Here is a 16,225-nt window from a genome sequence, read left to right on the forward strand (position 1 = left end):
GAAATTGAGGCAGTTGAATGTGAATCTTGCAAAAGCTATATGTTTGAGTTAATGATTTTAGAAAAACAACTTAAAGATGCTTTAGAAAATAAATCTTTTGAAAAACATGCTTTTGAGAAGAAGAATCTAAGTAGAAATAAATATGTTCCTAAAAATAAAATTAAAAGGACTCGTAGAGTGTGGGTAGAAAAAGGAACTGCTCACTATAGAAATACTTGTTTAGCTACTTGTTTTTATTGCATGAAAAAAGGGCATACATCAAATAAATACAATATTAAACACTATGATGTTCCAAATGGGAAGTATACTTGGATGCCTATTGCTAGATAATTCTTATATCTCTCTAACCCCAAGGACCCAATAAAGTTAATGGGGACCTAAAGAAATTATTTTTTCTTATTTTGTAGTTAACTTCCAAAGCTAGAAAATCATTGTGGTACCTTGACAGTGGATGCTCAAGACACATGACGGGTGATAAAAGGAAGATCAAGAATCTCAAAAGAAAAGATCAAGGATTTGTTACATATGGAGATAACAACAAAGGGAAAATAATTGGAATTGGAGATGTTGGTGGAGGGGATACCTTGGAGATCAAGGATGTGCTACTTGTAGAAGGACTGAAGCACAATCTTCTCAGTATTAGTCAACTATGCGACAAAGGTCTCAAAGTTATCTTTGAAAGTGATTACTGCACTATCCACCAAAAGGATTCTAATGAAATTGCTTTGAAAGGTATGAGACACAACAATATCTATTTAATTGATCTTGATTGTGCATCATCTAGTGATATAACATGTCTCATTGCAAAAGAAGAAAATCCTTGGTTGTGGCATAAAAGGGCTGCTCATATTCACATGAAACAGTTGAATAAGTTGATTTCTAAGGAATTAGTGATTGGTTTACCAAAAATAAAATTTGAAAAAGATAAAATATGTGCTGCTTGTCAAAAAGGAAAACAAGTAAGATCATCCTTTTATTCAAAAAATATTTTATCTACTTCAAAGCCTTTAGAGCTTTTGCATATGGATTTATTTGGTCCCTCTAGGATTAAGAGTTATGGAGGAAATTATTATGCTCTTGTTATTGTGGATGACTACTCTGGGTTTACTTTGACCTTCTTTCTTACCTTAAAAAGTGAAGCCTTTAAAGCATTTAAAAAATTTGCAAAATTAGTTCAAAATGAAAAAGATTTGAAAATTAAGATTATAAGAAGTGATCATGGTGGGGAATTTCAAAATGAGTCATTTGAAAAATTTTGTGATAAAAATGGAATTTTGCATAATTTCTCTGCACCTAGGACACCTCAACAGAATGGAGTTGTAGAGAGGAAAAATAGATCCTTAGAGGAACTAGCTAGAACAATTCTAAATGAATATAATGTTCCTAAATATTTTTGGGCTGATGTTGTGAGTACTGCATGTTATGTTTTAAATAGAGTGTTTATTAGGCCTATTATAAAAATTACTCTTTATGAATTATTTAAAGGTAGAAAGCCAAATATTGCTCATCTTAAAATTTTTGGATGCACGTGTTTTGTTTTAAATAATGGAAAAGAAAATTTAGGAAAATTTGATTCTAAAGCTGATGAGACAATATTTCTAGGATATTCTCTTACTAGTAAAGCATATAGAGTCTTTAATCGAAGAACTTTGAATGTTGAAGAATCCATGCATGTTGTCTTTGATGAAGTTGTAGACCTTGAGGTGAACCCTCTTGAGTCAAAAAAGCAAATTACAGGTGATGAAGAATATATTCAGGAGGCCCTTGATGAGATGTATTTAAATGAGAATCCACCTTATCAATCTGAAGATCTTGAAAAATACTGGAAGTCACCAAGAGGACTATCTCTAGACAACATCATTGGTGATATTTCAAAAGGGGTAATCACTAGAAATATGAACAATTTCTGCATGAATGTTGCTTTTGTTTCGCAGATTGAACCAAAAAATGTTCTAGAAGCTCTTCAAGATGATCAATGGTGCATTGCAATGCAAGAGGAGCTCAATCAATTTGAAAGAAATAAAGTATGGGAGTTGATTCCAAGAAATGAATCACTTCAAGTGATTGGAACAAGATGGGTTTTTAGAAATAAGATGGATGAAGATGGAAATATTACTAAGAACAAAGCTAGGCTTGTGGCAAAGGGATATCGACAAGAAGAAGGTATAGACTATGATGAAACATACGCCCCTGTTGCAAGGTTAGAAGCTATACGCTTACTTCTTGCTTATGCCTCTATTATGAAATTAAAATTATATCAAATGGATGTCAAAAGTGCTTTCCTAAATGGTTTTATCAAAGAAGATGTGTACGTTGAACAACCTCCTGGTTTTGAGGATTACAAATTTCCAAATCATATTTATAAATTGAAAAAGGCACTTTACGGTTTAAAACAAGCACCTAGATCTTGGTATGAACGCTTAAGCACATTTTTGCTCGAAAATGATTTTGAAAGAGGTAAAATAGACTCAACTTTGTTTATTACAAGAGTAGGTAAACACATTTTATTGGTTCAAGTGTATGTTGACGATATAATTTTTGGATCAACCGATAAATCTCTATGTGAAGGTTTTGCAAGCATAATGCAGGGTGAGTTTGAAATGTCAATGATGGGAGAATTAAACTTCTTCCTTGGTTTGCAAATTAAACAAATGGATGAAGGGACATTCATATCTCAATCTAAATATTGTAAGGAAATACTTAAAAAATTTGAAATGGATAATGCTAAAGCAGCAAGTACTCCTATGGCAACTTCCTGCTATTTGGATAAAGATGAATCAGGTATTGAAGTAAATCAAACCATGTTTAGAGGTATGATAGGATCTCTTTTATATCTTACTGCAAGTAGACCTGATATTATGCAATATGTATGCATTTGTGCTAGATATCAAGCTAGGAATCACATCTTATAGCAGTAAAAAGAATCTTAAAATATCTTAAAGGAACTATATCTTTTGGACTTTGGTATCCTTCTGGGGCATCACTTAGTTTAATAGGGTACTCTGATGTTGATTATGGTGGCTGTAAAATAGATAGAAAAAGTACCAGTGGTACTTGTCACCTCTTAGGAAGCTCATTAGTTTCTTGGCACTCCAAAAAACAAGCCTGTGTGGCTTTGTCAACTACAGAGGCCGAATACATTGCTGCTGGCAATTGTTGTGCCCAAATCCTATGGATGAAGCAACAATTAGAGGATTACAGTATCTATCTAAATCATATACCTCTAAAATGTGACAATACTAGTGCCATAAACTTAACTAAAAATCCCATAATGCATTCTAGGACAAAACACATAGAAATTAGACACCACTTCTTAAGGGATCACATAAGTAAAGGCAATTGTATGATAGACTATATAGACACCAAGCATCAATTGGCAGACATCTTTACAAAGCCTTTAGCCAAAGACAGATTTTATGAGCTTAGGAGAGATTTAGGAATATTAGAAGTCTCTTGAAAGAGCAATAACCTTCATTTTTCATATTTTCGTAAAACAACGCTCAATAATCGATTATCACTCATGATAATCGATTATCTTCTCCCAAAATAAGTTCTAAATTCCTAGAATAATCGATTATCAAGCAGAATAATCGATTATCATGACCTTGATCAAAATACTCAAAATCGTTCTGGAATAATCGATTATTACTCACAATAATCGATTATTTACTCATACCAATCATTTCTGGAATTCATATTATGAAACAATAATCGATTATCACTCAGGATAATCGATTATTGCACGACGTTATGTAAAAATTTTCGAAAATTTTCGATTATCTACAGTGTAGGGCAATATTGGCAAGTAGGATTGAGACAGTCAATGAAATTAATCAATACATGTTATCACTAATTCCAGGTATATCAATCTACACCCTCAAATTGATGATTATAATTTGAAAATTTAGTGTGACTAATATTATTACTAATACAGGGGAAGAAAATGAGTATCTTAGCTGCGATTCAGTTGATGAAACAGATTCTGCTTCAAACAATAGCTACACCACTATAACTTCTGAATTCTTAAATTCTCTCTCTACCTCTGGTCTTCGTAACCATAGAATCAAACTGAAGATTGGAGCACCAATAATGCTTTTGAGGAACTTGGATCAAGCAGAAGGTTTGTGCAATGGGAGCAGGTTAATAATAACAAGACTTGCAAACCATGTTATTGGAGCTAAGATGATTACAGGTAATAAAGATGATCAAGACATTTATATTCCACGAATGTCAATGTCCCCTTCACAATCCCCATGGCCATTTAAGCTAATCAGAAAAAAATTTCCTATCATGCTATCATATGCAATGACAATACACAAATCTCAAGGTCAATCACTACGTTTTGTTGGATTGTATTTACCGACACCGGTATTTAGTCACGGTCAGCTATATGTTGCAGTCTCTCGAGTTCAAAGTAAATCTGGGTTAAGAATCCTAATCCATGATAAGGACAACAAACCTTCGAATACAACAACCAATGTTGTATACAAAGAAGTGTTCCAAAATGTATAGTTTGTCTTAAGACAAAACCTTTTCTTACTATTTACTAAACATTTTGTACAAGACTGCCAAAGAACTGATTAGAAAAAGATATATTATTGTATTCCGATTCCATACAAAGAAGTTCGATCTATTATTTAAGTTTACAGGTCATACCAAAATACATTACCAAAGATGCAAAAAAAATCTTACTTTTCGAGATAGACAGAACCATTGCAATAAGCTTATCAAGATCTACCCATGATAAAACCTGGAAATCCCAATTGCAAACAATGATACATGTCTCTTCGCAAGCTTAACTGCAAAAATAAAAAATCTTCAATAAATTCCGAAATAAAACATCCAGATCCGTCTAATATGGTTTACAGAATAATTGATCCATATGAAATTAAAAAAAGAATAACCAATTCAACGTTATTGAGGCCAGAAGAACTCACCAAAACAGATATCAAGCTCCTTCCATTGTTCCAACTTTTCAATTGTTCCCAAAAGCTTACAATTTGCCCTATATGAACCCGTGACCAATGACTACTTTAGAATCTTTTCAGGTTGACCATTATTTTGTCCTATTGCACCACACATGACAATGTATTTAAACTGAAACCAACAAACGTACCTAACTTATATTGAACTTTGATAACAACACCACCAAAATTGATTTATGCACCACTACGATAAAATTGATTATATTCAGTTTTTTTCCAAGTCCAATTTTTACTCACAATCATACATCTTCCAGTATGTTTTGTTTCATGATCCATTGGGAGTACGTCAACATAGAACCCAATCCAAAATTTCACTAACCACACCACCACAAGTCTTAGCTACAAATATACCATTAGCCATGACTATAATATCGGTACACAACTGGATCATCGCACTTAATTATTTGATTAAAATTAACATTAAAGAATTTTCGTTATTAATCAATTATTGCAGTTAAATATTTTCATCACACTCGTACAAAGCTTTGGTTTATTAATCAATTTTTGGGATTAATTCTTTTTTTAATAAATTTTCTCTATAACTTCTTCTCTATTAATAATTTTCTATAACATCCAAAATTATACGAAAATACACATTACTTTAATTAGTACCACTCAATTTATTATTTTAATTGTTACATTCAAGTAATTTAATGCCCACGTTAATATACCAACAAAAATTAAACAATTCTATACCAGATAATTTATTACTTTAATTACTACATTAAAACAACGTTAATATACGAACAAAAATTCAACTATTTCAAGTAATGAAATATTATTATGTATATTCTCAATCAATATCTAAACATTTTAACGATATTTAATATCAACCTGGACTACTTGGTCAAATATCATCGTTGAATAAAATAACAATCCAAAGTTAAACAGGAGTTCACAAAACAGAAATTGTTTTCCAATTCTAACATGATACCTAACTATAAAGGATTCCAAAATAGCCTAAAAGTAAATTAACCAACACACCTAAACCTTTACAACATGGATGATATTTTTCTTATCATCGTCTATTACAAATTTTATGTCATCACCAGCAGCTAAGCCATTGTCCTTGCAGAACGTCTTCCATCCACACGTTAGATAGCATTCAAAATTGCTCCTTCCAGACCAACGAATTGAGCAAGGCCAATATATAGTAGTTTCATTCGTCAACAAATATCTCTTACGACTTTTATCCAAAAACTGTCCAGCAAAATTGGAATTCAGATACTGCAAACAAAAATTCCTCTGATAAACACCAATTCCATAACAATAAAACTATGAGAAATATACAGCCATAAACATAAAGTATACCAAACATGAACTTTAAACATCATAATGAGTTAAGTATTTCACCACTCCATCATCACTAATATGTGACGCATTATCAGGAATAGCACTAGCGCCAGCATTATTAGGAATGCCACTAACATTAGGTTCATTAACAGCACCATGCTCTATATCATTTCCACTCATCGAATCCCTACAGTACACAATTTCTACTCCTTCAGGGGAGAAAATCTTATGGATAAATTGATTTTTTCCTACATAACTCAAATGTAAGAAAAAACATTTCTTTAACCCATAGTACTTCATAAATTCTGCCAACCCAAACAATACAATAGTGCCTACATCTGTTGTATCCACAGACAACTCAAACTTTTTCCTAAGAGGGTCATAAAGTTCAACTTTACGATCAAGTTTTAGTTCATCCTGAGAAAACATCTGAAATTCTTCTGGGAGAAGAATGTATGGTTGTTCAGAAGCAATACAAGTAAATCAAAAATTAGTAAATATAGATATACCTGCACAAAATTAATCAAACTATGTAAGGAATACAAGATGTTATCGTCGATCGCAGCAACTTCACTCTAAAACATTGAAAAAATCTTGGTGAACCAAAAGGGTCATAGGTCATCCCAGTCATTGATTGGCCTACCACAGGATACTCAACTTCCTTCCAATATGAGTCAAAGACTCTTAACCGAAAGTACCTATCTCCACAAAATAGAGTGCATACGTAACACATGCATCGCAGATTATAGAACCCTAATATCTGAAAAACACCACGAAATTTCCTCCAGCCACCAGATTTTCATCAAACTTAATGTTAAGCACATTTCTCGCGTGATCAGAAAAATAGTTTGTCCCTATTACTAATGATTTGCCCCATTCCAAGAAGAAGCCTTCATCAAACACTAAAAAATCCTGGGAAAAACAGAAACGGGAAGGAATACGTTCAATATTTTTTGTTTTTAAGAAATTTCCTACTCTCAAACAAAATCACATTAAAAACAACTGCTTTCAAACCAAATCACATTAAAAAGGAAAAAAAAACAAAAAACAAACAAATGCATTAACACTAACCTTAGAAGGATCCAAGAACATGACCGAGTTCTGGTAAAAATTTTTGAAACTGAAACATTTGGAACCTGAAATTTTCCCTTCTGCCCAAACGAAACACAGAGCTATGGACTCTGAAGGGTTTTCTTTTGTTCTTCTTCCCAGAAACTGAACAATTCACTTAATAAAGTGTTTCTCTGCTCTTTTACTCCAACGTTTCCTTTGCTCCTTTAATCAAATCGAGACACCGCATATTTCAAAAACATAAATAATAAATATAATAACTTACCGCCAAAATCAGATTCTCTAAATCGAATCTGAAATGTAATCATACTACTTCTACTATGAAAAAAATATTATATTATAATAATATTTTTCCTTTTTAATTAAATTTATTACCTAAACCAATATCTATAATTAAAATTTTTATTAATCAAATAATTCCATATTTACTTACATAAAACATAAATAAATGTGAAATTCAAAACAAAAACACAGAAAAAAGAAATGACGCACGGTCTCAACCCAGTTTATAAGAAAAGTTAGTACAATTAAAAATTCAAAAACACCCATTGATTATATTTTGACACCTGTTATATTTATAGGTTTTCTTGTCATTCCACCTTTTCCTATTCCGCATATGCCCTTCTTATTATGGAAAATCCTATTTGTTGAGATGGGCTCTATGTAAATTCCATCATCTTTTCTCTGCTGTTTCACTGTGCAGAATCAGATCTTTGAATAACGAATTTGCCCTTTTTAACATTTTTGTTGTGTGATGGTTTCATTGCAATTTTCTTCGTTCCAACAAGATATGAATTAATTGCGTTAACCTTCCATATTAAAAGTTTATCTAATTAATATTATATTTTAAATATATATTAATTATGTTAATTTTTATATAATTTAATTTATAAAACTTAAAATATTTAAAAACTACATATGCAGAAAATTTCTAAAAACAATTAGTAAAATACCAGTTTCATTTAAGAAATTAAATTGAAAATTTTTAGTTACTATTACATTTAAATATTTATTAGTATGTGTTTATTTCTGTATGATTTAATTTATAAAATAATTATTTCCAATAATTAACAAATATTTAAAAAGTACATATGCAGAAATTTTTTAAAAACAATTAGCAAAATAGTAGTTTAATTTAAAAGATGAAATTAAAAAAAAACACTTATTTTTTTATTTTTTATTATTACTTTTGTGTATTAATGGTACTACTAAAATTAGTATATTTATTAATATTAAAATTATTATCAGTATTATTGTCGCTGGTATTATTATTATTTTTATTATTATTATTATTATTATTATTTGTATTATTATTATTATTATTATTATTATTATTATTATTATTAGTGTTATTATTATTTTTTTTATTGGTAATGAATAATAACTATACATACTAATAAATTATTATTATGTCAATTTTATAATTTGATACTGTAACATCCCATTTAAATAATAACATAATTAAATGAAATCTTACATCGGATAATATAAAGAGCCAAGTTGCGGAGTATAAGGTTATTCCTATTCAAGGTACTTAAAAGAAAATACTAAAGCTCACTACAATGCCTACAACCCAAAATGAGTAAGAGATAGCCAATATTCAAAATAAAGCCTTAGGGACGATACAATACGCGGGCCTTAGCCCTAAAGAAAAGCCCAAATAAAACGTGAAGTCCAGCCCAAGTAGACTATGCAGCGGAGTCATCTCTCTTGTTGACCACGAGTACCTCTCGCATCTGCTCCCATCAATAAATTGATGATCATCACAAAGGTAGAAGAACAACATACAAGGCAATCAAACAAGCAAAGGGTAAGCTAGAGCCAAAAAGATTTCATCATGCAATCAAATATACTTTCACAGTCCAATATACACAGATCATCCAAGCATATTATGACCTTCAAATCAATACACTAAGACTCGACTTGACTCATCCAGATACATATAACCTGGTCGGATTCAGCAAATGCTTGCACTTGTGGTGGATACCACTGCTCACCCCCGAGCTGCTCACCCCCGAGCTATGTGTTACAAGTGTTACAATGAATCAATTTCCTCACACACAAGGTTAGCCCTTGATGAGTTTCAGGCCTCTTGCTACTCTCACCACAGGAGTCAGTCCGCTCTAAGTGAGACTAACTGACTCCTTAGAGTGTCAGGATGCAATCCATACCTTGAATCCTTACCAAGTTATATAGATGGGGCACCACCATGGACACCCACTAACAGGGGCCATGGAATTACGTCCCGACCACTGAAGCACGACCAGGAAGTCTCACCTAGAGACTCATGGATTTATGTACTGACAACATACCAATCACATTCCAAACAAACAAATAATATTGATCATGCATTTAACACCTCACGCCATCCTTTTGTAACTCATCCTCATTCATATTCCATGTTGATTTCATACCATCCCATTCTTCTCAATTCGGGGATATAGAACTTCACCTCATACCAATACCATGCCATCAATATAACATTATTGTTCATACCGAATTCATGACCACATATATAACCAACTATTTCATTGAAATCGCATGCCAAGATTTATCCAAGTTCATCATTCACAATCCATGAATCACATCACTCATGCAAATTCATTCATCTCATACTTTATAAATGCATACCAAGACATACATATATCACAAAATAGTATTCATCCCAAATAAATGAGTGTCAACGTTTAAGTACTTGCAATTTTATACAATCAAGCACAACCCACAACCATAATTCTTACACCAAAATTCCCAAGAAAATTTATTATCACGAAACCAAAATCATTGTAGTAATGTGTGACACATTTCTCAACCTACAGACATCTAATCGATAATCTAACCGGTCAAACCATAAAATAGCATGTTATGAACCACATGTCAAAATTTGAGCTCAATCCAACGGTTAATGAGTCGGGAAAGTCAATTTTACTAAAACGACGCATATCAGAAAAATACACATTCGCCCAGCGAGCCAAGAAACTCGCCCAGCGACTATGCGACGCATCAAAATACGAGAAATGACGTCAAACATCGCAGTTTCATTAATATTTGAACCCCTAACTCATAAATATACCAAAACTAACGTTTTCTAATCATTTAAGCATAAAACAGAAACGAAAACAAACCATGTTTCAAAAACGCGGAAAAGAACCTAGCTTCCCTTACTTGGAAAAGGGCTAATATTGGACTTCGACTCTTAAGCCAGCGAAACCAGTACCTCCAAGGACAAATCTATGAAGTGAACGGGAGACGGAGGTTGAGCTCACTTGAACTTGGGTAGATCTCCAAACCCTAGCAGAGGTTATGTGGAGAGAAAATGGGTGAGTTAGGGCACTGATTTTTCAGAATGACTTACAATTGAGGGACCTTGGCTACTTTAGGGGCCTTGGCACCCTATGGACCAGCCCTTTAGGCCTCCAACAGTGTGACAGCCCTTAACATTAAGGCACTCAATAAAAGTGGGTCTTACAGATACAAATATATTCTTAGATGTTATATTTTAATCTTAATGTTTTAAATAGAGGTATTATAATAGGTTTCGTCTGTAAGTCAATCTGACTCACCGCAAGTTCAAGCTGGATTGAGAAAAATTCAGTTTTTTAAAAAATTGATTGGATTGAATCTGGTTCACCTAACTCACGAATTAAACGGACTGAAAGTGGATTGACCAACTTAACCTACAAACATTTTTTTATAATTCTTTTTTTGTTATAATTATTTACTATTTCTAATTATATAGGTTCACAATTTCATATTTTAAATGCTATAATGTTGGTCAATAATATTCGAATAGTTTGAATGTTTAATTAATTTGTTTGTCAAGTTATATATGTTAATACTTTAATTTTTAACTATTATTTCGGTAATTAGGTGAACACTTTGATTCCACTATTATAAAAAATAAATTAAGTCAATTAACTCTTATTGTAATACAATAAATATATTAAAAATTAGAAAAAATAATTATAAATGAGTCAACCCACCAATCCGTTGTGATTCGGGCTAGATTGTAAAATTTATGACTCAGAAAAAAATGAACCGGGTTGAGCTCGTCCTGTTTTTAGAGCTATTCTTGAGCCGAGTTGGCTCACATTTGATATCCATAATTTTAAGTTTTTTTCTTCTTGGTTTCATATGCCAATACATTTTTAATATTTTTCTTTATTTTAGGTTGTTTATATCTTAATTTTACTACAATATCTTATTTCAATTACTTACATTTTCTTTTTATTATTATTTATCTTTAAATCTTATTTTTTATGCGAATGTGAAGAGGGTTATTATTATTATTATTAATATTATTAATATTAGTATTATTATTATTACAATTACAAGTTGTTTTTTAACATCCCATTTAATAGTTTTTCACGCTATCAAATAAAACATTATATTATGATTAAGCACATCAGATAGTAAAGGAAGCAGCACTATAGAATATACAGTTGATACAGTCATCCAAAAACATATCCTATGAATTTGTGGTGAAGAACATAGGTATTCAAACATAAACTAAAACATCTCAAAACTACATGGCATCTAATCCATGAGCTCTACCACAGGACTACTCATCGATCACTCAGCTCCTGCTAGAGGGAGGGACATCACCATCTGGACTCGGCCCTGCTCACACCAACAACAGGTGATCATAGCAAGGAGAAACATAAAGAAAACAGACATGAACAATAAGGGTGAGCAAACTGAGATTTGAGGGAAAAACATACAATTCATATTGAAAACGTCAATCACAAACATATCGCAAGTATACATAAAATTCTAGACTCGATATCCGAATTGTGTAAGCGACATTGGAGCTCTTGGTGGCTTGCACCTGTGAAGGTTCCTAAACTCTGCAGAGTTTGGACACAAGGGGTTATCACCCAACCTCTCACAGGGTAAGTCCCCTTCGCGTCTAAGGCTCTATCGAGTCCAAAGACTAGGACCTCCCGCTACTCCTCATGACATAATCCATTCTACTCTACATGAGCATGAATGATTATTGGAATTTCAGGATGCCACCCAATACGGATTCCTCATGTCCTTACACACACTAACAAACTCTTATGAATTTCCCTTGAAACTCCATTATAAACACAACTTCTCATCCTTCACAATCATCAACTATTCGATTCTCACTATATCCATAAAATATTTAAAGCATACAGGAGAGTAACTGCACATAATTACAATACTTCTTATCACTTCAATCATTAAAACAGGATTTCAAGCCAACCACTGTAGTGGGCCTCGCCCAAGCTAGATAATCCAGCCTAGGCGAGAGGCCATCTTGCTCAGGCGAGTCAATCTCGCCTAGGCGAGACTCTAACAGTGGCCAAAAATAAAAACTTGGGCGAACTCTCGCTCAGGCTAGGCTGGCTCGCTTAGACGAGAACAGATCTCGCTTAAGCGACTCCAGCTCGCCTAGGCGAGACTTCGCGCAGGAACAGGGGTGATTTCTCTGATAGTTTCGCTTAGGCGAGAGTCACTCGCCCAGGTGAAAATACCAGTCTTCAAGCCTGTTCTTACATGCAAGGGTCCAGATTCATCACAAACTCAGCAACACACAGTAATCACACAATTCAACCATCAATTCGATACTTAAGCATACAATTCAGACTTATCAGGACAGATTCTAAATGGTTTGTGCAAAAGTTAGCTAACTCCCCTTACCTTTGGAATTTCCACTAGGATTGACTCCTCAACCAAAGAGAATACCTCAAACTCCAACCTAAGGCACTGAATTACAATTGCAAATGGTGAGAACAGATTCTACTACCACCCAGAATGCTGGAATTACTTAGAATTCAAAAATCAGAAAATGAGGGGGATACAAGTTGACTTACGCGTAGGAAAGGGAGACTCAGCTTGGGAAAGTGACTCTGATCTTGCTTCAGCCCTAAATTCTGCAACAGGGAAGAGGATTAGACCTACTGCAGAAATTCTTTGAATGAATTTGGTAGAGAGAAGGCTGAGAAGAGTAGGAGAAAGAGAGGGTATTAGAGAGGGAGTGAATTTTTGTTTCTGGTGAAGTGGTGGTAGAAGAGGTTTTCACAATTTTTATTATTAGCATTACTTTTATTATAAATTTTAAATCAATTTTATATTATTTTTTATTTTATATGCGATCATATTTCACAATAAATTTACATTTATTATTATTAGTAATTGATATCCATAACATTAGTATTAATAATAATATTGATATTATTATTATTATATATTATTATTTGAATTAATATTAACATCAGTGTTATTATTAACATTGATAATAATAATAATAATAATATTATTATTATTATTATTATTATATTATTATTATGAGTTATTTTTATTATTAGGATTACTTTAATTAAAATTTTAAATCAATTTTGTGTTATTTTTATTTTGTATATGATCATATCTTACCGTATATCTGACATTGTTGATTTAGGCACCTTTGAATATCTTTCTCTCTTTTAAATCATCTTTATATGCATGGATTTTTATTTACAGATTTTAACATTAATTTCATATCATTTTTATTTTGTTCACGATGCTTCACATATCATAATACACCTACATTTTAATTTGTGTTTTATACGTACATTTTACCTTTATTTACTAACAAGATTGTATTTCAAATACTTATATTTTTTTTTCTTTTTTTTTATTTGTACTTTTAACTTTTTATCATGGACAGATATTATATTCCATAATATACATACATTTTAATTTTATTTTTACATATATTTTACTTTTATTTATTATGAATCATATTTTAATTATTTATATTTTTATTACTTGTAATTTTTAGTTTTTATTTTGGACGAAAATCATTCATATTTTATAATATACGTACATTTTAATTTTGCTTTTACATACATTTAATTTTTATTTATTAAGGAAAAATATTTAAAGTATTTACACTTTTTCTCTTTTTCTTTTACTTAGACTTTTTACTTTTTATTTTGGACCAAAATTATTCGTATTTTATAATATATTTATGTTTTAATTTTATTTTTACATACATCTTATTTTTATTTAGAGATTATATTTCAATTATTTTTTTTTTTGTTTTTTTATTTATTTGTACTTTTTTGTTTTTTTTATCTCTTATTCTCGTATACAATGCAATATATAAGTATATACTACCATTATTTTTTATCTGTATATTAATATTGATATTATTATTATTTTAATTTATATTATCATAAAATAATATAATTATTTAATTTTTTATATGATTAAATTTTATATTTATATAACACATAATTGTAATAATTAAATATATATTTTTAAATTTATTTGAACAAATATATTTTTTAATTATATTATATTTTTAAAATAAAAACAGAAAATTTTCGTGTGTACGCATCGGTCACCAGGCTAGTTAATTTTTAAAATAAATTTATTTTTTCATCAATATTTTTATTTTAAAAAAAATTAAGACTAAAAAATAATTTATAATAATCAAATAAAAAATGAGAAACATAAATACTAAAGAAAATATAATAATCAAAACCACAATTAAAATTAAAAAAAGTTATGAAAAAACATATAATACAAAACTTTTTTCTATATTATAAAAGTAATTATAAAAAGGTTCATGAGATTAAAAAAATATATTAATTATTAAACTAATATTTTATTATTAAATGAGTTAAGGGAGATTTTTTTTAATAATTTATTTTATTTTATATTATATTTGATTTTATATTTTATTATGTATTAACTTTAAATATTGTAATTTTAAAATAAATAAAAATATATTTAATTTAATTTTTATCCATTCTAAATATAAAAATAAATTTTTGGCAAAATATAGTTTAAAAAATTCAAAATTTTTTTATGGCCATGACACCCTCTCCCTTCTGATGCTTCGCCGCATCATTAAATAATTTAGTCAGGTTTACATTTTCTGTTTGTTTTTTTTTTTCACTTTCATATTGTCATAAATATTTAGTTTGAGATGCATTATACAAGTATAATAATAATAAAATAATAAAACTAGGAAAAGATTATATGAAGTTAAAGACATCTTATTATCCTCATTTTAATAGAATGGTCGTAAGTAGTGGCGGATCTTAACCAATAATTTTGGGGAGTCAAAATAATATATTCAAAATTCAAAATTTATATATTTAATTAGTGTCACTAATACAATAAAAATAAAAATGAATAAATAATTTACTATAATTGTACCTACAAAAGAAATCACACATATACAAAGGATTGTCCTTCGTTCTTTCAAATTTTTGAACTCATTAATAATTGAATTAAAACTAAAATTGTCAACTATTTATTTTTCAATATAAATATAAACACATTCAAAATAATTAATATAAAACATGTTTCTCTAATTGAACAATATGATTGTTTGTATCATGATTCAGGATACGTTAAGATAAAATATTGAATTTGAATTATTTTCATCGTCACGGATAACTTTCTTTTTATCACTTTTAACAAATAAATTTATTCTTTTATTCTTCATCAATATATCTATTTTTTTTTTAAATTTAAGATTAAAAAATAATTTATCATAATTTAATTAAAAAATGAAAAATTAAGAGTCACTAAAAGAAAAAATCAATCGCAATCAAGTTCCAAATAGAATATAGTTATAAAAAAACACATAGAACAATAATTTTTTTCTCTCATAATCATAAAAAAAAATGAATATAAGACTCATATGGTAAATAATAATGTTAACTATTAAACAAATATTTCATTATCAAGTGATATCAAAAATTTTCTTTTTTTTTCTTCATGAATGAAAAAAAAAATGAGAAATGAAAGCAAAAAATAACAAATTTGTATTTCACTGTTTTTTTTTTTCAAAATAAAAACAAAAAATGTAAAAGTGCGAAATCATAATAAGTTGTGAAAAACTTAAAAAT

This window comes from Vigna unguiculata, chromosome 3 (genome assembly GCF_037176805.1).
Source record: "Vigna unguiculata cultivar grain cowpea cultivar isolate G323 ecotype 2 chromosome 3, ASM3717680v1, whole genome shotgun sequence".
Classification (NCBI taxonomy): domain Eukaryota; kingdom Viridiplantae; phylum Streptophyta; class Magnoliopsida; order Fabales; family Fabaceae; genus Vigna; species Vigna unguiculata.